The sequence below is a fragment of the Eschrichtius robustus genome, chromosome X (genome assembly GCF_028021215.1).
Source record: "Eschrichtius robustus isolate mEscRob2 chromosome X, mEscRob2.pri, whole genome shotgun sequence".
NCBI lineage: Eukaryota > Metazoa > Chordata > Mammalia > Artiodactyla > Eschrichtiidae > Eschrichtius > Eschrichtius robustus.
Window position 1 is genome coordinate 74,128,911 of NC_090845.1, and position 27,303 is coordinate 74,156,213.

A 27,303-nucleotide genomic window follows, 5' to 3' on the forward strand; every position below is an offset into this window, starting at 1 on the left:
TGCCCAGGACTGGGATTGCTGGATCATATGGTAGCTCTATTTTTACTTTTTAAAGGAACCTCTATACTGTTCTCCATAGTGGCTATACCAATTTACATTCCCTATAATAGTGTAGGAGGGTTCCCTTTCCTCTACACCCTCTCCAGCATTTATGTTTGTAGATTTTTTGATGATGGCCATTCTGACTGGTGTGAGGTGATACCTCATGGTAGTTTTGATTTGCATTTCTCTAATAATTAACCATGTTGAGCATCTTTTCATGTGCTTCTTGGCCATCTGTATGTCTGCTTTGGAGAAATGTCTATTTAGGACTTCTGCCCATCTTTTGATTGGGTTGTTTGTTTTTCTGATATTGAGCCACATGAGCTGTTTGTAAATTTTGGAGACTAATCCCTTGTCTGTTGCTTCATTTGCAAATATTTTCTCCCATTCTGAGGGTTGTCTTTTCGTCATGTTTATGGTTTCCTTTGCTGTTCAAAAGCTTTTAAGTTACATTATGTCCCATTTGTTTATTTTTGTTTTTATTTTCATTACTCTAGGAGGTGGGTCAAAGAAGATCTTGCTGTGATTTATATCAAAGAGTGTTCTTCCTATGTTTTCCTATAAGAGTTTCATAGTGTCCAGTCTTATATTTAGGTCTGTAATCCATTTTGAGTTTATTTTTGTGTATGGTGTTAGGGAGTGTTCTTATTTTACTCTTTTACATGTAGCTGTCCAGTTTTCCCAGCACCACTTATTGAAGAGACTGTTTTCTCTATTGTATATTCTTGCCTCCTTTATCAAAGATAAGGTGACCATATGTATGTGGGTTTATCTCTGGGCTTTCTATCCTGTTCCATTGATCTATATTTCTGTTTTTGTGCCAGTACCATACTGTCTTGATTATTGTAGCTTTGTAGTATAGTCTGAAGTCAGGGAGCCTGATTCCTCCAGCTCCGTTTTTTTCCTCAAGATTGCTTTGGCTATTTGGGGTCTTTTGTGTTTCCATACAAATTTTAAGATTTTTTGTTCTAGTTCTGTGAAAAATGCATTGGTAATAATATAGGGATTGCATTGAATCTGTAGGTTGCTTTGGGTGGTATAGTCATTTTGACAGTGTTGATTCTTCCAGTACAAGAACATGGTATATCTCTCCATCTGTTTGTGTCATCTTTGATTTCTTTCATCAGTGTCTTATAGTTTTCTGAGTACAGGTCTTTTGCCTCCTTAGATAGGTTTATTCCTACAAATTTTATTCTTTTTGCTGCAATGGTGAATGGGATTGTTTCCTTAATTTCTCTTTCTGATCTTTTGTTGTTAGTGTATAGTAATGTAGGAGATTTCTGTGCATTAATTTCGTATCCTGCAGCTTTACCAAATTCATTGATTAGCTCTAGTATTTTTCTGGTGGCATCTTTAGGATTTTCTATGTATAGTATCATGTCATCTGCAAACAGTGACAGTTTTACTTCTTCTTTTCCAATTTATATTCCGTTTATTTCTTTTTCTTCTCTGATTGCCATGGCTAGGACTTCCAAAACTATGTTGAGTAAAAGTGGTGAGAGTGGATATCCTTGTCTTGTTCCTGATCTTAGAGGAAATGCTTTCAGTTTTTCACCATTGAGAATGATGTTTGTTATGGGTTTGTCATATATGACCTTTATTATACTGAGTTATGTTCCCTCTATGCCTACTTCCTGGAGAGTTTTTATCATAAATTGGTGTTGAATTTTGTGAAAAGCTTTTTCTGCATCTATTGAAATGATCATATGGTTTTTATTCTTTAATTTGTTGATGTGGTGTATCACACTGATTGATTTGCAGATATTGGAGAATCCTTGCATCCCTTGAATAAATCCCACTTGATCATGGTATATGATCCTTTTAATATATTGTTGGATTCAGATTGCTAGTATTTTATTGAGGATTTTTGCTTCTATGTTCATCAGTGATATTAGCCTGTAATTTTATTTTTCTTGGGATATCTTTGGTTTTGTTGTAAGGGTGATGGTGACCTCATCTATAAGCATGTAGCTATGTCAGTATTTTCCTCCAATAAATATATTTTTACTTCATCTACTCATATTTTATTAAAATTACTGGAATTTTATTTACAACATGTTACTAAAATTTTCCCTTTATTTTATTACTTTAAAATATTATTTAACAATTATCTTAAGCTTCAAGTGCATATTATCAAAATTTCCTTAGATTAAACTGTATGGTTTAGTGTTTTGCTTTGTTTAGTGTTTGTTTGCTTAGCATGTTTTCTCATGTTCCACATCGCCCTGTCTCTGTTTCATTTTTCTTATTACTGGAGTAATAAGTAATTTGTTCAGGCAAGACTTGTAGGTAGTGAATATTCTGCATTGTATATGACCAAAAATTTTATTTTACTCTAACATGAATGACAATTTAGTTGGATATAAAATTCTAAGTTCAAAATTATTTTCTGGAGAACTTTGAAGATACGAATCATTTGTCTCCAAGCACTGAGAGTTGAAGGTGAAAAATCTGATGTTAATCTTATTCTCATTCCTCTAGAAGAAGGTTATTATTTCACTTCCTACTTTCTAGAGGTTTTTTCAGAGTTTCACTCCATACTTAGTCCTGTGGATCCATGTCTCTTAACATTTTTTTTTCTTAGCTTTGTTCTTTAGTAGTATTTAGGAGAGTACCTTTGCTTGAACTTCTACCTTACTAATTTGATTTTCTGATCTACACATTTTACTATTTATTCCATTTATTAAACCTTTATTTTGATAATTAGATTTTTAGTTTTCAAGTACTATTTTATAACTTTATGGACTTTTGGGGTCGGGGAAGGAAGAATTTAATTGATGCAATATCCTCTCGAATCTTTCTGAGATCATTAATTAAAGTATTTTGAACTCTTTTTCTTTTTACCCTATAAGTTCTATTTCTCTTAGTGGTTACCTCAAGATTTTTGTGTTTCTTTTACTCAAATATCTGATGATTTTTTTGATGCCTGTCTCTAGTTATGGACATGTTCATTTATAAGTTTTTAGATCAAAGTTAGTGTACTGTTAGCTCAGCTCAAGAGCCACCAGCATTGTTTGGTTAGCACAATGTAGGACATTCAGACTGGCTGGTTGCCCAGGTTATTAATCTTCTGACTGTGTAGGCTCCTTCCTCTTGACAGCATTAACAAATCTGGGCATTTCCTCATTTCTAGGATATAGGGCTTCATGTGCTTAAGTCAGCCATTTAGAACTTCTAGTGCAAGTAATGAAGTCAAAGTAAGTGAAAGCTTACCTGGAAATGAAGTATGTTCTTTTTAAAAATTAAAATTTATCTATATTTAATTTAAATTATTGTAAATGGTATACTACCCCATTCTTTATAATATACTCATGTGACCTCATATTCAATTTTTAGGCTTTCACAAGTGGTAGAGAATAATCAAATACCTAATTTTCAATACTTCAATTCATTTTTTAATGATATAGCTTTATACCACTCCCTAAAATATGCATTGCTTTTTCAATATTTTATCTGCAGCCCCTTAGCTAAGCTGGTTGAGAATATTTCATCTTCAGTAAATTTCTTTCAAACAATGAACTGTACTTGAATATACACAAGCTATTGTGCCTAGCTCTGCAACCAATTCAAGTCCAGATGATAACATGTGTAATGACATGATGCTGCTAATCACGTGCTTCTGAAGCAGTGAACTTTTTATCACTCTGATTTCTGACTACTGTGTCATATAATGTTTCACATTTCGAATCTCTGCTGCATACCTCAAATGAAGAAATATATTTTCTTTGGTAACCTTGCTTTTTGGAGCTTCGAATTTGTAGTAATTTACAAAAACAAGATGAAAGACAGGTGTGATTTATTTAGTTCCTTCTTGCATATTAAACACGTGAAAGATGATACTAGATCTGTCTAGACAACTTAGCTAACATTGCCTTCCACTAAGAAAAAGTTGAAATAGGTTCCGTGTGATCATTTTCTCAGATTGATTTGTTGTTGCTAAATCCAGTTAAAATTACTGTAGAATGCATAAAAGTGAATGTCTCAAACAATGTAGCATACATTCATAAATGTTTCCCAGCAGCTGAAAAGAACATAGATTCTACTTTTTAAAAAAATGTCTGGCAATAATTTTTCAGTATTGATTTTTATTTTTTAATTTTTAAATTTTTTTCCAACATCTTTATTGTAGTATAATTGCTCTATAATGGTGCGCTAGCTTCTGCTATATAACAAAGTGAATCAGCCATATGTATACACACGTCCTCATATCCCTTTGCTCTTGCATCTCCCTCCCACCCTCCCTATCCCACCCCTCTAGGTGGTCACAAAGCACGGAGCTGATCTCCCTGTGTTATGCTGCTGCTTCCCACCAACCACCCATTCTACATTTGGTAGTGTATATATGTCCATGCCACTCTCTCACCTCGTCCCAGCCTACCCTTCCCCCTCCCCGTGTCCTCAAGTCCACTCTCCACATCTGCATCTTTATTCCTGTCCTGCCTCTAGGTTCTTCAGAACCTTTTTTTTTCTTTAGGTTCTATATATTGATTTTTATTTTTTTAAAAGACCAGAGTTACATTCAACAATAGTTAACAGAAATCCAGTCACAACTGCTATGATCCACTATTCAAGTTCCAGGTGATTATCTCAAATCACATTATCAACTGTGAAATGAAAAGATAGTTAAGAAGCTTTTTTATCAGTGCTGGAACATTTCTACCAAAAAAGGAATATGTACAATACATTTTCTCATAGAGTAAATCTAGATAAATCCTACTTTTGAAAGCAGGAATAAGCCCCTTATACCTAGAAAACAGACATATAGATGATTTGAAATAGTAAACCTATAAATGAACATTCAGGCACGTTTCTAAAGATTAATATAATGGTCTCACAATTAACCATTAATGTTTCTTTTTCAAGCTGGGTGTTTGTCACTCTGATCTTCTAAGGGATCACTAGGGGTGAATGCCTCTATTTTTATCAAAAAGTCTGAATCTTTCAATATGAGTTTTCACTCAGTATATTCAGTATATTTCTTTTTCAATGAGTAACCAATAAAGATAATTTATTTGGCAAAATATTTAGAGTATTTCATCTTTGGTGGCTATTGGTTTGTAATATGCAATCCTAATGGAATCTACCACATCAGATTCCTAACTTCAGAGTTTTTCTTGATTCCAATAAGAATAAAACAATGTAAACTTGGACATGTTGAATACAAAACAACAGAAATAGGAAAATATTTTAATAGCTGGAACACTGACCAAAACAGATAGGGAATTTTTAACATTACGAATCTTGGTGTCCAAGTCTGGGCCATATTTATAAGCATTAAAGTATGTGTAAAGTATTAAGAAACGAAATCAACAATTTGTCAAATTGCTCTAATATGCAATACCATTGTCTGTTCCCTTTAAAATCAATTTTCAACCTATAAGCTGAATATGAGCTGAAGAGAGTACTGAGTAAATCAACGTAAGTGTTGATACTACTGGATATGAGAAAAAGGGAGCTTGTGTTTGCAAAGTCAGAGATATTTAGAGCAAGGCTTGAAACCTCCCCAAATTCTCTGTATGTCTCTAGAATATGCTGGGGTTTACTATCTCTACCTACTGCCAAATAGCGTACTAAATTAGTATTCAGAATACATTCACAAAGAATACTCTGCCCATTTGTTTTCAGGATTATGAGAAACTTCATTAACTAGTGATCATTTGAATTTTGATATGCAATTACTACTCTTAATCTTGTATTTTTTAAGAGATGAGAGTCTTTGATTAGCTTGCACCTCAGAAAGCAAAAAAGAGAATGTAAGAAATTATGTATATTTCCACTTCAAACACAAAAGAAACTACATGGAAGGAATAATTCATCTTGTGAAGTGATTGTGGTGTGAACTATGATGACACTTTGGCTCTTCTACAATTACTGATTTCAACTAAGGGTTTAAGAACAATGCTAGAGAGGTGACCCATTTCAGGGAATATTGAAAATATTCAAAACAAATTACTTCTGGTGGAGGAGTATTTAATTTTATCTGCTAAAACAAGTTTCAAACGGTTCTAATGTTTTCTAAGGTAGAGATTGGAGTTGAGTGATATTCAAACTAATACAGGCATAGCATATTCTTTTCCTGTTTTTTGCATCAAAGTTAGATAATATTTCAACAGAATAATGGTTTTCAAACTGTAGTGTGCATAATAATCACCTGGGATGCTTGTTAAATAGACGCATTGCCAGGCTCTCCCATAGAAATGCTAATTCAGTTGGGCTTGAGTAGTGCTTGGCCATCTGCACTTTTTAAAGCTTCTGAGTTGATTGTCATGTACATAACCAGGTAAAAATTCTGACTCTAAAATATCTATATAATACAACTATAGGAAGAAGCAAGGATCACCCAAAAGACAAGCAAAGGCCATTTATTCTGAGCTTGCTATAGCAAGGGAGTAAAGCACCGTCACTTGCATTTGGCAGAGAATCAAAGCCAGGCAGGAGAGTGAGAAAGTTTTATAGTGAAAAAATGTAGAGGCTTCAGAAATGTCCTAATTGCAGGTTGTGAGCATAAGGAAGCTGAAGGCAAGCTAGCTAGAAGTGAGACATCCTATGTGATTGCTTCAAGGAGCATATTTGGTTTCTCTCTTTTGTCTTGAGTGGGAAACAGGGACAAAAATTAGGGAAGCTGACAGGTATTGACCAAGTCCTGACCATTCTGGTAGGAATGCTACAGAGGCTGCAGAGGTCTTGCTGCTGTCCATTAGTATAGTCAGTCTCTACAGATTCCAAACTAAAGAGGACTGGCTTTATGTAGTGCCCCATAATATTTTCCCTATTGTTTTTTTAATACCAAACTTCTCATTTCTAATTCAAAATTAATTCCTTTGGTTTCAGATTTTGTCTTTAAAAAAAATGCAAATATACCCATTATCAGATTCTTTACTGAGATCAGATTTCAATCAGAATCATACTATATCATAAGTACGCTAAGAATACATGAAGGGAGTGGAAAGATGATAGTTTACCAAGGAGTAAAATGGTCCAATGCTTAAATCCTAAATATACCCTCACCATTTTCACTGAGAAAGGACCTCTATCAGAAAAAAATATTTTTTTAATTCCTTAATAAAACTTTTTTACTTAAATTGATGATTTCTCATTCTAACATCCTTTCACCAATTTTTCAACAATTATCCAACAGATAGATCAAATCCTGCTTCCATTTTACCCTCTTTCAGGAAAAATTCTCATAAATAATTAATTATTGCTCTTTGGATTCATTTAATATGAAAGAAAAAATACTCAATCCCATGAGTTTAGGATAAGCATAAATCTTTAGGTAATCCCCTTTTAAAATTAAAAGAGCACAGCATTAAAACAAATATAGTCACTCTGAAGTCAATTGTTTTGGATATATTTGTCTGTCTATAAAACTTTTTTATGTTAACCTATTAACTTTTATATCTCAACAGTTAAGAGGCCTAGAAAGTTAGGACAAAAAGCCTAGGGAAGAATGAATTTGGTAGGCACGTACATTATTTCAAAGTCAACAATGGAATTATAAACTGGAAAAAACAAATGCTTGCTATTTTCTACTCAAGTGCATAGATTTATATCTGTACCACATACAGAATCTTACTGATGTCTCTAGAAAAAATAGCCTTATTATAACTAAAGTAAATGGTCTGTCTTTTCATTTTCCTTTAAACCCACTTGAATTTGTAACTCCTTAATGCAACAAAAATAAAGTACACTATATAAGATACTATTGTGAGTTAGGAAATATTTATTCCTTTTATATTAGGTATCACCATGGTACCTAGAGAACTAAAAAACATATTAGGCAACAAGCAAATATTGACAAATGATGAAAGTTTTATGTAGACTATTTCTCCAGAGTATACTCGCTTAATAGACTGACATACTTTCTGGATCACAGACTATAGGCTTCATGCAATGAGACCTAAAGAATTATTTTGAATAAATAGGAAGGATAGAAAACAGAAATAACAAGTCAGTTATGTCTCCATCCTTCATCTTATTAGGCTGGCCTTGAATAAATGGGTTTTAAAGTACACTCAAAGAAAAGAATGAGACGAGAGAAAGAGAGAGAGACTGGTATTGGGGGGAAGGGGAGAAGGAGCACATGAAATCTTTATTCTTTGGGGTTAAGACACTAGATACATCTTCAAAAATACTGAATCACTCCGCTGAATACCTGGAAGTAACACAATATTATAAATCAACTATACCTCAATTTAAAAAAAGACACTAGATACATTAACTAAACTCTGTAGGGAGTAACATACACATCCATCACCTGTCATCAACAGATATGAATCAGTTGAACATACTTTTGTGGGGAATTTTGAGAGCAGAATTTGGGGCACTGCCTGGACATGGTACTTCTGATGGAACAGCATTTAGAATATTGATTATGAGAGGTGAAGGGATCCTGAATAGATTAATAAGATGATTCCTTTCCATTGAAAGTGTTCAATTTGAAGACTATCTTCACCAGAGTGTCTAATTTAGGAAGGAAAGCACCAGATTAAAAAGTCACAATATATAGATACCTGAAATCATATATTTATTGAATTGTTTATTGCATCTTTCCCACTTTTAAAATTTAAACTCAAAGATAGGAGAGGAGGGGTTTTCTCTTATTTGCCACTGTGCCGCTGGCACCTGGAACACTTAGGCATTGAAAGATATTTGTTGAATCAATTAAGTCAAATGATGGTTCTGGTTCTCTCTTTTTTTAAATGAGGTATAGTTGATGTACAGTATTATATGAGTTTCGAGTGTACAACATATTGATTCACAATTTTTAAAGGTTATATCCCATTTATAGTTCTCATAAAATATTTGTTATATCCCCTGTATTGTACTATATATCCTTATAGCTTATTAATTTTATACATAGTAGTTTGTACCTCTTTTTTTTTTAACATCTTTATTGGAGTATAACTGCTTTACAATGGTGTATTAGTTTCTGCTCTACAACAAAGTGAATCAGTTATACATATACATATATCCCATATCTCTTCCCTCTTGCATCTCCCTCTGTCCCACCCTCCCAATCCCACCACTCTAGGTGGTCACAAAGCACCGAGCTTATATCCCAGTGCTATGTGGTTGCTTCCCACTAGCTATCTATTTACATTTGGTAGTGTATATATGTCAATGCCACTCTCTTACTTTGACACAGCTTACCCTTCCCCTTCCCAATATCCTCAAGTCTATTCTCTAATAGGTCTACATCTTTATTCCTGTCTTGTCCATAGGTTCTTCATGACCTATTTTTTTTAAATTCCATATATATGTGTTAGCATACGGTATTTGTTTTTCTCTTTCTGAATTACTTCACTCTGTATGACAGACTCTAAGTCCATCCACCTCATTACAAATAATTCAATTTTGTTTCTTTTTTATGGCTGAGTAATATTCCATTGTATATATGTGCCACATCTTCTATATCCATTCATCTGTCGATGGACACTTAGGTTGCTTCCATGTCCTGGTTATTGTAAATAGTGCTGCAATGAACACTGTAGTACATGGCTCTTTTTGAATTATGGTTTTCTCAGGGTATATGCCCAGTAGTGGGATTGCTGGGTCATATGGTAGTTCTATTTTTAGTTTTTGAAGGAACCTCCATACTGTTCTCCATAGTGGCTGTATCAATGTACATTCCCACCAACAGTGCTAGGGGGTTCCCTTTTCTCCACACCCTCTCCAGCATTTATTGTTTGTAGATTTTTTTGATAATGGACATTCTGACTGGTATGAGGTGATACCTTATTTGTAGTTTTGATTTGCATTTCTCTAATAATTAATGATGTTGAGCATTCTTTCATGTGTTTGTTGGCAATCAGTATATCTTCTTTGGAGAAATGTCTATTTAGGTCTTCTGCCCATTTTTGGATTAGGTTGTTTTTTTTTATTTATTGATATTGAGATGCATGAGCTGCTTGTAAATTTTGGAGATTAATCCTGTGTAAGTTGCTTCATTTGCAAATATTTTCTTTTGGGTTGTCTTTTCTTTTTTTCTTTTTTTTTAAACATCTTTATTAGAGTGTAATTGCTTTACAATGGTGTGTTAGTTTCTGCTTTATAACAAAGTCAATCAGTTATACATAAATATATGTTCCCATATCTCTTCCCTCTTGTGTCTCCCTCCCTCCCACCTTCCTTATCCCACCCCTCTAGATGGTCACAAACCACCGAGCTGATCTCCCTGTGCTATGTGGCTGCTTCCCACTAGCTATCTATTTTACGTTTGGTAGTGTATATATGTCCATGCCACTCTCTCACTTTGTCACAGCTTACCCTTCCCCCTCCCCATATCCTCAAGTCCATTCTCTAGTAGGTCTGTGTCTTTATTCCTGTCTTGCCACTAGGTTCTTCATGACTTTTTTCTTTTCCCTTAGAATCCATATATATGTGTTAGCATACTGTATTTGTTTTTCTCTTTCTGACTTACTTCACTCTGTATGACAGACTCTAACTCCATCCACCTCACTACAAATAACTCAATTTCGATTCTTTTTATGGCTGAGTAATATTCCATTGTATATATGTGCCACATCTTCTTTATCCATTCATCTGTTGATGGACACTTAGGTTGCTTCCATGTCCTGGCTATAGTAAATAGAGCTGCAATGAGCATTTTGGTACATGACTCTTTTTGAATTATGGTTTTCTCAGGGTATATGCCCAGTAGTGGGATTGCTGGGTCGTATGGTAATTCTATTTTTAGTTTTTTAAGGAACCTCTATACTGTTCTCCATAGTGCTGTATCAATTTACATTCCCACCAAGAGTACAAGAGGGTTCCCTTTTCTCCACACACTCTCAGGCATTTATTGTTTCTAGATTTTTTGATGATGGCCATTCTGACTGGTGTGAGATGATATCTCATTGTAGTTTTGATTTGCATTTCTCTAATGATTAATGATGTTGAGCATTCTTTCATGTGTTTGTTGGTAATCTGTATATCTTCTTTGGAGAAAGGTCTATTTCGGTCTTCTGCCCATTTTTGGATTGGGTTGTTTGATTTTTTGTTATTGAGCTGCATGAGCTGCTTGTAAATTTTGGAGATTAATCACTTGTCAGTTGCTTCATTTGCAAATATTTTCTCCCATTCTGAGGGTTGTCTTTTGGTCTTGTTTACGGTTTCCTTTGCTGTGCAAAACCTTCTAAGTTTCATTGGGTCACATTTGTTTACTTTTGTTTTTATTTCCATTTCTCTAGGAGGTGGGTCAAAAAGGAACTTGCTGTGATTTATCTCATAGAATGTTCTACCAATGTCTTCCTCTAAGAGTTTGATAGTGTCTGGTCTTACATTTAGGTCCATTTTGAGTTTATTTTTGTGCATGATGTTAGGGAGTGTTCTAATTTCATACTTTTACATGTACCTGTCCAGTTTTCCCAGGACGACTTATTGAAGAGTCTGTCTTTTCTCCACTGTATATTCTTGCCTCCTTTATTGAAGATAAGGTGACCATTTGTGCGTGGGTTTATCTCTGAGCTTTCTATCCTGTTCCATTGATCTATATTTCTGTTTTTGTGCCAGTGCTATAGTGACTTGATGAACGTTGCTTTGTAGTATAGTCTGAAGTCAGGGAGCCTGATTACTCCAGCTCCATTTTTCGTTCTCAAGATTGCTTTGGCTATTCGGGGTCTTTTGTGTTTCCATACAAATTGTGAAATTTTTTGTTCTAGTTCTGTGAAAAATGCCAGTGGTAGTTTGATAGGGATTGCATTGAATCTGTAGATTGCTTTGGGTAGTAGAGTCATTTTCACAATGTTGATTCTTCCAATCCCAGAACACGGTATAGCTCTCCATCTATTTGTATCATCTTTAATTTCTTTCATCAGTGTCTTATAATTTTCTGCATACAGGTCTTTTGTCTTCTTAGGTAGGTTTATTCCTAGATATTTTATTCTTTTTGTTGCAATGGCAAACGGGAGTGTTTTCTTAAATTCACTTTCAGATTTTTCATCATTATTGTATAGGAATGCAAGAGATTTCTGTGCATTAATTTTGTATCCTGCTACTTTACCAAATTCATTGATTAGCTCTAGCAGTTTTCTGGTAGCATTTTTAGGATTCTTTATGTATAGTATCATTTCATCTGCAAACAGGGACAGCTTTACTCTTTTTTTCCAATTTGGATTACTTTTATTTCTTTTTCTTCTCTGATTGCTGTGGCTAAAACTTCCAAAACTATGTTGAATAACAGTGGTGAGAGTGGGCAACCTTGTCTTGTTCCTGATCTTAGTGGAAATCTTTTCAATTTTTCACCATTGAGGATGATGTTGGCTGTGGGCTTATCATATATGGTCTTTATTATGTTGAGTTAAGTTCCCTCTATGCCTACTTTCTGCAGGGCTTTTATCATAAATGGGTGTGGAATTTTGTCAAAAGGTTTTTCTGCATCTATTGAGATGATCATATGGTTTTTCTCCTTCAATTTGTTAATATGGTGTATCACGTTGATTGATTTGCGTATTTTGAAGAATCATTTTTTTCCTGGGATAAACCCCACTTGTTCGTAGTGTATGATTCTTTTAATGTGCTGATGGATTCTATTTGCTAGTATTTTGTTGAGGATTTTTGCATCTATGTTCATCAGTGATATTGGCCTGTAGTTTTCTTTCTTTGTGACATCGCTGTCTGGTTTTGGTATCAGAGTGATAGTGGACTCGTAGAATGAGATTGGGAGTTTCCTCCCTCTGCTAAATTTTGGAAGACTTTGAGAAAGATAGGTGTTAGCTCTTCTCTAAATGTTTGATAGAATTCACCTGTGAAGCCATCTGGTCCTGGGCTTTGGTTTGTTGGAAGATTTTTAATCACAGTTTCAATTTCCGTGCTTGGGATTTGTCTGTTCATATTTTCTATTTCTTCCTGGTTCAGTCTCAGCAGGTTGTGCATTTCTAAGAATTTGTCCATTTCTTCCAGGTTGTCCATTTTATTGCATAGAGTTGCTTGTAGTAATATCTCATGATCCTTTGTATTTCTGCAGTGTCAGTTGTTACTTCTCCCTTTTCATTTCTAATTCTATTAATTTGTGTCTTCTCCCTTTTTTTCTTGATCAGTCTGACTAATGGTTTATCATTTTTGTTTATCTTCTCAAAGAACCAGCTTTTAGTTTTATTGATCTTTGTTATCATTTCCTTCATTTCTTTTTTTTTTCACACACTCACACTGTATTTTATTTTTACAAGAGATAAATAGACTGACACCAAGCATTGTACATGGATGACCACAACAAAAGCAACAATGATTGCAATTACCAAACATGAAACACACTCATACTATGTCATAATATTGACATTCCGTCCAGTAATCCTCCACTGTAACAGCTCCTTTACTTTGCAGTGAAAATTTATTTGTATATTCTTTGCCTCTGAGTCCTTGTGGGATTTTTTTTTAATTCAGACAGAAAGTCACAAAAATTATACTGATCCTCATCAGTTCACTCAGTCCCATGTAATTAATTTTTTTTTTCATCTTGATCTTTTGTTAGCACTTTTATGAGTTCATCAGTTTTTCATTAGAGTTCTGAAAACGCTTATTCATTCAGTTCAGCAGTACAGTCAGTTACCAGAAACCTGTACTTGTCAGAGTCTTTTCCATGAATTTCTTATAGATGAAACCCTTTTATAGGAACATATTTGCAAAAGCATCAGAGTACACCCAGAACTGTCGGTAAATGGCAAAAGACTTAAAAATGATCACAGTTAACGATTTGATGAAAGTTCATAATAATGCAGTTGACAAGAAAATTAGTTATTTCTGAGATATACATTTTAAAGTAATAACTAGGATTATGACTTATAACATTAAACCAGAACATATAAGATTTTTAGAAATTTCATGTAATGTCTGAAACATTTATATTAACATATTTCCATACAAATAACCCAATGAAAGTTTAGTATTAGTTGTTTTGTTTGTTTGGTTTTTTATACTGCAGGTTCTTATTAGGCATCAATTTTATACACATCAGTGTATACATGTCAATCCCAATCGCCCAATTCAGCACACCACCATCCCCACCCCACCGCAGTTTCCCCCCCTTGGTGTCCATATGTCCGTTCTCTACATCTGTGTCTCAAATTCTGCCCAGCAAACTGGCTCATCTGTACCATTTTTCTAGGTTCCACATACATGTGTTAATATACGATATTTGTTTTTCTCTTTCTGACTTACTTCACTCTGTATGACAGTCTCTAGATCCATCCACGTCTCAACAAATGACTCAATTTCGTCCCTTTTTATGGCTGAGTAATATTCCATTGTATATATGTACCACAACTTCTTTATCTGTTCGTCTGTTGATGGGCATCTAGGTTGCTTCCATGACCTGGCTATTGTAAATAGTGCTGCAGTGAACATCCGGGTGCATGTGTCCGCTTGAATTACGGTTTTCTCTGGGAATATGCCCAGCAGTGGGATTGCTGGGTCATATGGTAATTCCACTTCTAGCCTTTTAAGGAACATCCATATTGTTCTCCACAGTGGCTGTATCAATTTACATTCCCACCAACAGTGCAAGAGGGTTCCCTTTTCTCCACACCCTCTCCAACATTTGTTGTTTGTAGATTTTCTGATGATGCCCATTCTAACTGGTGTGAGGTGATATCTCATTGTAGTTTTGATTTGCATTTCTCTAATAATTAGTGATGTTGAGCATCTTATCATGTGCTTTTCATGTGCTTTTCATTTCCTTCATTTCTTTTTCATTTATTTCTGATCTGGTCTTTATGATTTCTTTCCTTCTGTTAACTTTGGGGTTTTTTTGTTCTTCTTTCTCTAATTGCTTTAGGTGCAAGTTCAGGTTGTTTATTTGAGATGTTTCCTGTTTCTTAAGGTAGGATTGTATTGCTATAAACGTCCCTCTTAGAACTGCTTTTGCTGCATCCCATAGGTTTTGGGTCATCGTTTTTTCATTGTCGTTTGTTTCTAGGTATTTTTTGATTTCCTCTTTGGTTTCTTCAGTGAGCTCTTGGTTATTAAGTAGTGTATTTTTTAGCCTCCATGTGTTTGTATTTTTTACAGATATTTTCTTGTAATTGATATCTAGTCTCATAGCATTGCGGTCGGAAAAGCTACTTGATACGATTTCAATATTCTTAAATTTACCAAGCTTGATTTGTGACCCAAGATATGACCTATCCTGGAGAATGTTCCATAAGCACTTTAGAAAAATGTGTATTCTGTTGTTTTTGGATTGAATGTCCTATAAATATCAATTAAGTCCATCTTGTTTAATGTATCATTTAAAGCTTGTGTTTCCTTATTAATTTTCATTTTGGATGATCTGTCCATTGGTGAAAGTGGGGTGTTAAAGTCCCTTACTATGACTATGTTACTGTCGATTTCCCCTTTTATGGCTGTTAGTATTTCCCTTATGTATTGAGGTGCTCCTATGTTCGGTGCATAAATATTTACAATTGTTATATCTTCCTCTTAGTTCTATGCCTTGATCATTATGTAGTGTCCTTCTTTGTCTCTTGTAATCATCTTTATTTTAAAGTCTATTTTGTCTGTTTTGAGAATTGCTACTCCAGCTTTCTTTTGATTTCCATTTGCATGGAATATCTTTTTCCATCCCCTCACTTTCAGTCTGTATGTGTCCCTAGGTCTGAAGTGGGTCTCTTGTAGACAGCATATATACGGGTCTTGTTTTTGTGCCCATTCAGCCAGTCTGTGTCTTTTGGTGGGAGCATTTAATCCATTTACATTTAAGGTAATTATCGATATGTATGTTCCTATTCCCATTTTCTTAATTGTTTTGGGTTTGTTATTGTAGGTCTTTTCCTTCTCTTGTGTTTCTTGCCTAGAGAAGTTACTTTAGCATTTGTTGTAAAGCTGGTTTGGTGGTGCTGAACTCTCTCAGCTTTTGCTTGTCTGTAAAATTTTTAATTTCTCCATTAAATCTGAATAAGATCCTTGCTGGGTAGAGTAATCTTGGTTGTAGGTGTTTCTCTTTCATCACTTTAAATATGTCCTGCCACTCCTTTCTGGCTTGCAGAGTTTCTTTTGAAAGATCAGCTGTTAACCTTATGGGGATTCCCTTGTGTGTTATTTGTTGTTTTTCCCTTGCTGCTTTTAATTTGTATTCTTTGTATTTAATTTTTGATAGTTTGATTAATATGTGTCTTGGCATGTTTTTCCTTGGATTTATCCTGTATGGGACTCTCTGTGCTTACTGGACTTGATTAACTATTTCCTTTCCCATATTAAGGAAGTTTTCAACTATAATCTCTTCAAATAATTTCTCAGTCCCTTTCTTTTTCTCTTCCTCTTCTGGAACCCCTACAATTCGAATGTTGGTGCGTTTAATGTTGTCCCAGAGGTCTCTGAGACTTTCCTCAGTTCTTTTCATTCTTTCTTCTTTATTCTGCTCTGCAGTAGTTATTTCCACTATTTTATCTTTCAGGTCACTTTTCCGTTCTTCTGCCTCAGTTATTCTGCTATTAATCCCTTCTAGAGTATTTTTAATTTCATTTATTGTGTTGTTCATCATTGTTTGTTTGATCTTTAGTTCTTCTAGGTCCTTGTTAAATCTTCCTTGCATTTTCTCTATTCTATTTCCAAGATTTTGGATCATCTTTACTCTCATTATTCTGAATTCTTTTTCAAGTAGACTGACTATTTCCTCTTCATTTGTTAGGTCTGGTGGGTTTTTACCTTGCTCCTTCATCTGCTGTTTGTTTTTCTGTCTTCTCATTTTGCTTATCTTTCTGTGTTTGGGGTCTCCTTTTCACAGGCTGCAGGTTCATAGTTCCCATTGTTTTTGGTGTCTGTCCCCAGTGGTTAAGGTTGGTTCAGTGTGTTGTGTAGGCTTCCTGGTTGAGGGGACTAGTGCCTGTGTTCTGGTGTTTGAGGTGGATCTTGTCTTTCTGGTGGGCAGGTACACGTCTGGTGGTGTGTTTTGGGGTGTCTGTGGCCTTGTTATGATTTTAGGCAGCCTCTCTGCTAATGGATGGGGCTGTGTTCCTGTCTTGCTCTATGTTTGGCATAGTGTGTCCAGCACTGTAGCTTGCTGGTCATTGAGTGGAGCTGGGTCTTGGTGTTGAGATGGAGATCTCTGGGAGATTTTTGCCGTTTGATATTACGTGGAGCTGGGAGGTCTCTAGTGGACCAGTGTCCTGAAGTTGGCTCTCCCACGTCAGAGGCACAGCACTGACTCCTGGCTCAAGCACCAAGAGCCTTTTATCCACACCACTCAGAATAAAAGGGAAAAAATAGAAATAAAGAAAGAGGATAAAATAAAATAAAGTAAAATAAAATAAAATAAAGTTATTAATATAAAAAAAATAATTATTAAGAAAAAAATTTTTAAAAGTGAAAACAAAAACAAACAAAAAATAACGGATGCACAGAACCCTAGAACAAATGTTGAATGCAAAGCTATACAGACAAAATCACACACAGAAGCATACACATATACTCTCACAAAAAGAGAAAAAGTGGACAAAATAATTCTTTGCTCCCAAAGTCCACCTCCTCAATTTGGGATGATTCATTGTCTATTCAGGTATTCCACAGATGCAGGGTGCATCATGTTGCTTGTGGAGCTTTAATCCACTGCTTCTGAGGCTGCTGGGAGAGATTTCCCTTTCTCTTCTTTGTTTGCACAGCTCCCGGGGTTCAGCTTTGGATTTGGCCACGCCTCTGGTGTAGGTCTCCTGAGGGCGTCTGTTCCTCACTCAGACAGGAGGGGGTTAAAGGAGCAGCTGATTCGGGTGCTCTGGCTCACTCAGGCCGGTTGGAGGGAAGGGTATGGATACGGGGCCAGCCTGCAGCAGCAGAGGCCGGTGTGACTTTGCAACAGCCTGAGGCACACTGTATATTCTCCCAGGGAAGTTGTCCCTGGATCATGGGACCCTGGCAGTGGCAGTCTGCACAGGCTGCCGGGAGGGGTGGTGTGGAGAGTGACCTGTGCTTGCACACAGGCTTCTTGGTGGTGGCAGCAGCAGCCTTAGCGTCTCATGCCGGTCTCTGGGGTCCACACTGATAGCCGCGGCTCGCGCCCATCTCTGGAGCTCCTATAAGCAGCACTCTGAATCCCCTCTCCTCGTGCACCAGGAAACAAAGAGGGAAGAAAAAGTCTCTTGCCTTTTCGGCAGCTCCAGACTTTTTCCTGGACTCCCTCCCAGCTAGCTGTGGCGCACTAGCCCCCTTCAGGCTGTGTTCACGCCGCCAACCCCAGTCCTCTCCCTGTTTCCCAACCGAAGCCCTAACCTCAGCTCCCAGCCCCCACCCACCCAGGCGGGTGAGCAGACAAGCCTCTCGGGCTTCTGAGTGCTGGTCGGCACCAATCCTCTGTGCGGGAATCTCTCTGCTTTGCCCTCTGCTCCCCTGTTGCTGTGCTGTCCTCCGTGGCTCCGAAGCTTCCCGCCTCCGCCACCCGCAGTCTCTGCCCACAAAGGGGCTTCCTAGTGTGTGGAAACCTTTCCTCCTTCACAGCTCCCTCCCACTGGTGCAGGTCCCATCCCTATTCTTTTGTCTCTGTTTTTTCTTTTTTCTTTTGCCCTACCCAGGTACGTGGGGAGTTTCTTGCCTTTTGGGAGGTCTAAGATCTTCTGCCAGCATTCAGTGGGTGTTCTATAGGAGCAGTTCCACGTGTAGATGTGTTTATTTTGCATCTGTGGGGAGGAAGGTGATCTCCGCATCTTACTCTTCTGCCATCTTCTCCTCACTCCCCTGGATTGTCTTTTCGTCTTATCGTCTCCTTTGCTGTGCAAAAGCTTTTAAGTTTCATTAAGTCCCATTTGTTTATTTTTGTTTTTATTTCCATTTCTCTAGGAGGTGGGTCATAAAGGATCTTTCTGTGATTTATGCCATAGGGTGTTCTGCCTCTAAGAGTTTTTTAGTGTCTGGCCTTACATTTAGGTCTTAAATCATTTCGAGTTTATTTTTGTGTATGGTGTTAGGGAGTGTTCTAATTTCATTCTTTAGCATGTAGCTGTCCAGTTTTCCAAGCACCACTTATTGAAGAGGGTGTCTTTTCCCCACTGTATATTCTTGTCTCCTTTATCAAAGATAAGGTGACCATATGTGCGTGGGTTTATCTCTGGGCTTTCTATCCTGTTCCATTGATCTATATTTCTGTTTTTGTGCCAGTACCATACTGTCTTGATTACTGTAGCTTTGTAGTATACTCTGAAATCCAGGAGGCTGATTCCTCCAGCTCCATTTTTCTTTCTCAAGATTGCTTTGGCTATTCAGGGTCTTTTGTTTTTCCATACAATTTGTGAAATTTTTTGTTCTAGTTCTGTGAAAAATGCCAGTGGTAGTTTGATAGGGATTGCATTGAATCTGTAGATTGCTTTGGGTAGTATAGTCATTTTCACAGTGTTGATGCTTCTAATCCAAGAACATGGTATATCTCTCCATGTATTTGTATCATCTTTAATTTCTTTCATCAGTGTCTTATAATTTTCTGCCTACAAGTCTTTTGTCTCCTTAGGTAGGTTTATTCCTAGATATATATATATATTTTTTGCAATGGTAAATGGGAGTGTTTTCTTAATTTCACTTTCAGAGATTTCATCATTAGTGTATAGGAATGCAAGAGATTTCTGTGCATTAATTTTGTATCCTGCTACTTCACCAAATTTATTGATTAGCTCTAGTAATTTTCTGGTAGCATCTTTAGGATTTTCTATTTATAGTATCATGTCATCTGCAAACAGTGACCAGTTTGTACCTCTTAATCCGTAACCCTTATCTTGTTGCTCCCCCTTCCCTTTCCCTAGTTGTAATCACTAGTTTATTCTCTATATCTGTGATTATGTTTCTGTTTTGTTATATATATATTCATCTGTTTTTTTTAGATTCCACATATGTGATATCATACAGTATTTCTCTTTCTCTGTCTTAATTATTTCACTTAGCATAATATCCTCCATTTGTGTTGTTGCAAATGGCAAAGTTTCATTCATTCTTTTTTGTGGCTGAATAGTATTCTCTTTTATGTATAATGGAATAGATAGATGATAGATAGATATGCCACAACTTATTTTTCCATTCATCTGTTAATGGACACTTAGGTTGCCTCCATGTCTTGGCAATCATAAATAATGCTGCTGTGAACTTTGAGATGCATGTATCTTTTCACATTAGTGTTTTGATTTATTCCAGATAAATATCCCCGAGTGGAATTGCTGGCTTATATGGTAGTTCTATTTTTGGTTTTGTTAGGAACCTCCACAGTGTTTTCCATAGTGGCTGCACCAATATACATTCCAACCAATAGTTTACAAGGGTTCCCTTTTCTCCATATCCTCACCAAGAGTTGTTATTTATACTTGTTTAGATGGTAGCCATTCTGATAGGTATGAGGCAATATCTCATTGTGGTTTTAACTTGCATTTCCCTGAGCATCTTTTCATGTGCCTGTTGGCCATATGCATGTTTTCTTTGGAAAAATGTCTATTCATGTTTTCTGCCATTTTCTAATCAGGTCATTTGGGTTTTTTTTATGTTGAGTTGTATGATGTGTTTATATATTTTGGATATTACGCTCTTACTGCTCATACCATTTGCAAATATTTTCTCCCATTCAGTAGATTATCTCTTTGTTTTGTCAATGGTTTCCTTTGCTGTGCAAAAAGTTTTAAGTTTAACTAGGCCCCATTTGTTTATTTTTGCTCTTATTTCCTTCCCTTTAGGAGACAGATCCAAAAAAATATTGCTATGATTTATGTTAAAGAGTGTTCTGCTTGAGTTTTCTTTTAAGAGTTTTATGGTTTCCAGGCTTACATTTAGGCCTTTAATCCATTTTGAGTTTACTTTTGTATATGGTGTGAGAAAATGTTCTAATTTCATATTTTATATGTAGCTGTAAAGTTTTCCCAGCGCCACTTATTGAAGAGACTGTCTTTTCTCCATCATATACTCTTGCCTCCTTTGTCATAGATTAACTGACCATAAGTAAGTGGTTTTATTTGTGGGATCTCTGTTCTGTTCCATTGATTTCTGTGTCTGTTTTTGTGCCAATACCATACAGTTTTGGTGACTGTAGCTTTGTAGTACAGTCTGAAATCAGGGAGCATGATTCCTCCAGTTCTGTTCTTCTTTCTTCCACACATTTTTAAAATTATTGTTCTAGATCTGTGAAAATAGCCCTTGGCATTTTGATTTGGAGAAGCATTGACTCTCCAAATGGGCTTGGGTACTGTGGTCATTTTAACGATATTATTTCTTCCATTCCATGAACATGTATATCTTTCCATCTGCTTGTATTGTCTTTAATTTCTTTCATCAGTGTCTTATTATCACTGTACAGGTCTTTTACCTCCTTAGGTAGGTTTATTCCTAGGTGTTTTATTCTTTTTAATGCAATTGTAAATTTGATTGTATTCTCAATTTCTTTTCAAATAGTTCATTGTTAGCATATAAAAATACAACAGGGTCTTCCCTGGTGGCGCAGTGGTTGAGAATCTGCCTGCCAATGCAGGGGACACGGGTTCGAGCCCTGGTCTGGGAAGATCCCATATGCCGCGGAGCGACTAGGCCCGTGAGCCACAATTGCTGAGCCTGTGCATCTGAAGCCTGTGCTCCACAACAAGAGAGGCCACGATAGTGAGAGGTCCGTGCACTGCGATGAAGAGTGGCCCCCACTTGCCACAACTAGGGAAAGCCCTCGCACAGAAACGAAGACCCAATGCAGCCATAAATAAATAAATAAAATTTACAAAAAATACAACAGACTTCTGTATATTAATTTTGTATCCTGCAACTTCACTGAATTCCTTGATAAGCTCTAACAGTTTTTTTGTTTTTTTGTTTTTTTGTTTTTTGTTTTTGGTGGCATCTTTAGGATTTTCTATGTATATTCTCATATCATCTGCAGACAGTGACAGTTTTACCTCTTCTTTTCCAATTTGGATTCCTTTTATTTCTTTTTTTGTCTGATTTCTTTGGCTAGGCCATCCAATACTATGTTGAATAAAAGTGGCAAGAGTGGGCATTCTTGTCTTGTTCCTGATCTTAGAGGGAATGCTTTCAGCTTTTCACCATTGAGTACGATGTTAGCTGTGGGCTTATCATATATGGTCTTTAATATGTTGAGGTATGTTCCCTCTATGCCCACTTTCTGGAGAGTTTTTATCATAAATGAATGTTGAATTTTATCAAAAGCTTTTTCTGCATCTATTATGATGACCCTATGTTTTTTATTCTTGAATTTATTAATATGGTGTATCACATTGATTGATTTGAAGTTACTGAAAAATACTTGCATCCCTTGAATAAACCCCTTGATCATGGTATATGATCCTTTTAATATATTGTTGGATTCAGTTTGCTAATATTTTGTTGAAAATTTTGCATCTATGATTGTCAGTGATATTGGTCTACAATTTTCTTCTTTTTTGTGATACCTTTGTCTGGTTTTGGTATCACAGTGATGTTGGCCTCATAGAATGAGTATGGAAGCATCCCTTCCACTGCAATTTTTTGGAAGAGTTTGAGAAGGATTGTTGTTAACTCTTCTCTAAATGTTTGGTAGAATTTGCTTGTGAATTCATCTAGTCCTGGACTTTCGTTTGCTGGGAGTTTTTAAACTACTGATTCAGTTTCCTTACTGGCAGTTGGTTTGCTCATTTTTTCAAATCTTCTTGGTTCAGTGTTAGGAGATTGTACATTTCCAAGAATTTATCAATTTATTCTAGACTGTCCATTTTATTGGCATATAGTTGTTAGTAGTAATCTCTTATGATCCTTTGTACTTCTGTGGTGTCAATTGTAGCTTCTCCTTTTTCATTTCTGATTTTATTGATTTGGGCCTTCTCTTTTTTTCTTCAATCTGACTAAAGGTTTATCAATTTTGTTTATCTTTTCAAAGAACCACCTCTTAGTTTCATTGATCCTTTCTATCGTTTTTTAGGCTCATTTTCATTTATTTCTGCTCTGATATTTATGATATCTTTCCTTCTATTAACTTTGGGTTTTGTTTGCTCTTTTTCTAACTCCTTTAAGGGTAAGGTTAGGACGTTTATTTAAGATTTTTCTTCTTTCCTGAGATAAACTTGTATAGCTATAAACTTTCCTCTTAGAACTGCTTTTGACGTGTCTCATAGATTTTGGATCATGTTTTCATTTTCATTTGTCTCCAAGTTTTTTTTTTTTAATTTCTTCTTTGATATCTCCAGTGATTCGTGGTTTGTTCACTAGCTTATTACTCAGCCTCCACGTGTTTGTGTTTCTTGCAGTTTTTTCTTGCAGTTGATTTCTAGTCTCAAAGCATTTTAGAGAGTAAAGATATTGATATGATTTCAATTTTCTTAAATTTACCAAGGCTTATTTTGTTGCCTAGCATGTGATTTATCCTGGAGGATGTTCCACGTCCACTTGAAAAGAATGGGTATTCTGCTGCTTTTGGATGGAATGCTCTATATATATCAATTAAGTCCACCAGGTCTAATGTGTCTTTTAAGGCCAATGGTTCCTTATTGACTTTCTGTGTATTCATTACGTGGTGTGTTAAAATCCCCTACTATTAACTGTGTTACTGTTGATTTCTCCCTTTATGTCTGTTAATATTTACATTATGTATTTAGGTATTCCTATGTATATATATATTTATGATTGCTTATCTTTTTCTTGGATTAATCCCTTGATTATTATGTAATGTCCTTCTGTGTCTTTTATAACAGTCCTTATTTCAAAGTCTATTTTGTGTGATATAAGTATTGCTTCCCTGGATTTCTTTTGATTTCCATTTGCATGGAATACCTTTTCCATCCTCTTACTTTCATTCTGTGTAGGTCTTTAGAACTGAGGTTTGTCTCTTGTAGGCAGCATGTATATGGGTCTTATTTTTGTATCCTGTGCACTGCTGTATGGGGGCCTGGGCCCTCTGGTGGTCAGGGCTATGTCCAAGGCAACTGTGGACTCAGGAGTCTTAAGACAGCCTGTCTGCTGGGTGGTAGTGTTGTGTCCACACCCAGTTAGTTGATTGGCCTGAGGCATCTCAGCATTGGAGCCTGCAGATGGTTGGGCTGGGGTATGGCTGGGTTCTAGGGCTAATAAGCTAGAGGGAGGATTCCAAAATGGCGCTTGCCAGCACCAGTGTCCATGTGGTAGATCAAGCTCCCCAAACTGGCTTCTGCCAGTGTTTATGTCCCCAGGGTGAGCTCCCATTGCCTCCTGCCTTTCTAGGAGGCTCTTCAAGATCAGCAGGTGGCTCTGGCCCAGGCTCCTATCAAACTACTACTTCTACCCTGGGTTTTAGAGCATGTGAGATTTTGTGTGTGCCCTTTAAGAGTGAAGTGTCCATTTCCCTCAACCCTCTGGGACTTCCAAAAGTAAGCCCCACTGGCCTTCAAAGCCAAATGCTCTGGGAACTTGTTTTCCTGGTGAAGGACCCTTGGGCTGTGGAGCCCAACATGGGGCTCAAAACTCTCACTTCTTTTGGAGAACCTCTGCAATTGTAATTATTCTTCCATTTGTGGGTCACCTAGTGGGGGGGTATGGGATTTGACTACATCATGACTCCATTCCTCTTATCCATCTCATGACTTCTTCTTTGTATCTTTAGTTGTAGAAGACATTTTTCGGTTAGGTTCTGGTCTTTTTCATTGATGGTTGTTCTGCAAATAGTTGTGATTTTGATGTGAATGTGAGAGGAGGTGAGCTCAGGGTTTTTCGACTCTGCCATCTTGACAATAGATCTTCCACTCCAGTTCTCTTTGAACTTAATGTAAATTTTTGCATGTGATGTGCAAATCTTCTTTTATGTCTCTCTATTCTGGATATTCTATAGGCCTAAATTTTTACATCTCAATCTTCATTTTACTGTAACCATGGCATCTTTCTTTAAGCATCTCTGCCTGGAGGTATAGTGCTTATTGCAGGTTAGTTGGGGAGATGAGAGTATCAGGTCTTCAAAATAATAATAATTTGGCTAGTAGAAAATAATTATTAACCTAAATTTAACAAATATATAAGAACTGTGTTTATAAAACAAGAACACAAAAATGATTTTCCTAAATGTAAACCCCTCAAAAATGTTAACTAAATATAGATTTAGTTATATGTAACTAATAAGTCATAAATGTGAGCTAGTAAGGACTTACCTAGTTAATCCAATTTTCACAGGTGTAAAATACAGTATTAAAATTAGAAAGCAATGAAAGTTAAATAATCATTAGTCCCAAATTTTTCTCCAAACTTCTCAGCAATGCAGATGGCATAAGATATATCTAAAGCAATTCCAAACAAACATTTTGAGCTCAGGTCACTTTTGGGAGCCCTAGAACTCTTGTTCTGTTTAGTGAAACTCACTCTGCCCATCCAGAAGTTGCATTGTATTTTGTTTTTGTGATATATAGAAGGTATAATCTGACACTTTAAAGAAGCCCTGTTTTACTTCCCTCAAGAGTACTGCTAAAAATGTGTTTAGTATTCAATGAATTCAGTAATTTTTGTTTTTATCTTTTTAATGTTACTCTCTTGGGTAAATAGTTAACATGTGCCGGTTCTAAAGCAGTCCTTCAAGCAACTCACATGTATTTCTGAAATATTAGATGGTTATTTCATCTCATAAATGAGAAGTTCCAGTAATATGAAAAACAGACCTTTTAAATTGCTCTCTCTTTTGTCCAATCATCAAAGATACTTGCACACTAATCTTTGTTTATATATAAGCCATGCATATTAAAAGTCTTTATTTGTGTAATGGTGCCATAGCCCACTACTACTATGCATTTATTGGCATTAAAAAAGAAGAAGAAGAAACCTTCTTCAAGAGTCCTAATTTTAGAAATCCAAGGCTAGGGTAAAAGTGGATGCTACCAAGGTCAAAGGAAGCAATTGGATATAGGTCTGAAACTGAAAAAGGCAAAAGAAACAAAACAAAACAAAAGAAAAAAACCCCACCTTTAATTGATAGGGTTTGGAGTGAGGGGCAATGGCTAGAAGGCACTGTGTTACAATCAGGGATCTCAGAGGGCACAGCAGTAGAAATGAGCATGTTATCGATATAATAGGGTTGATGGATGGGCTGACAATAAAGAACCTGACCTGACAAGAATATGACTTTTCTACTGGATGTAAAGGGTACCAGGATTGGCTGGAGAAGGTCTAGATTACAGAAACCTAAAAATGACAGACTGAGAAACATAGGCATGATACAAATTTTGGGTTAGTATATTGTTTAATTATTCAAAGCACTTTTTTTTAGTTTTTCTTGTTGAAGTATAGTTGCTGTACAATGTTATATAAGTTACAGGTATACAATATAGTGATTCACAATTTTTAAAGTTTATACTCCATATATAGTTATTATAAAATATTGACTGTATTCCCCATGTTGTACAATATACCCTTGTAGATTAGTTTTTACCTAATAGTTTTTACCTCTTAATCTCCTACCCTATATTGACCCTCCCCTTTCCCTCTCCCCACTGGTAACCACAAGTTTGTATCGATGAGTCTGATTCTTTTAAGTTATATTTACTAGCTTGTTGTATTTTTTAGATTCTACATACAAGTGATATCATACAGTATTTGTCTTTCTCTGTCTGACTTATTTCACTTAGTATAATGCCCTCCAAGTCCATCCATGTTGTTGCAAATGGAAATTTTTCATTCTTTTTTATGGCTGAGTAGTATTCCATTGTGTGTATATGTGTGTGTGTGTGTGTGTGTGTGTATATATGTATATATATATGTGTATATATATATATATCACATCTTCTTTATCCATTTTTCTGTTCATGGACACTTAGGTTGCTTCCATACCTTGGCAAATTGTAAATAATGCTGCTATGAACATTGGGGTGCATGTATCTTTTTGAATATGTGTTTTTGTTCTTTCAGATATATACCCAGGAGTGGAATTGTTGGGTTATAAGGTAGTTCTATTTTTAGTTTCTTGAGAAGCCTCCATACTGTTATCCATAGTGGCTGCACCAATTTACATTCCTACCAACAGTGTACGAGGGATCCCTTTTCTCCACATCCTCACCAACATTTGTTATTTGTGGGTTTTTTTGATGATAACCATGCTGACAGGTGTGAGGTGATATCTCATTGTGGTTTTGATTTGCATTTCCCTGATAATTGGCAATGTTATAATTTTGAAAATTAAAGAGAAGTGGTAAATGTAACTCCTAAAATAATTTAATTAAATCATGTTGTGATTAAAACTTTTAATAGATATTACTTTATAAAATGTAATTTGTTTATATTTTAATTTTTAATTGCAAATTAAATCTCCCTGACTGCCTTCCAGGGAAATTATTTTAAAATAAATGTTTTGATAAAATAAATGGCTTAAATCTCTAAACGAGATTT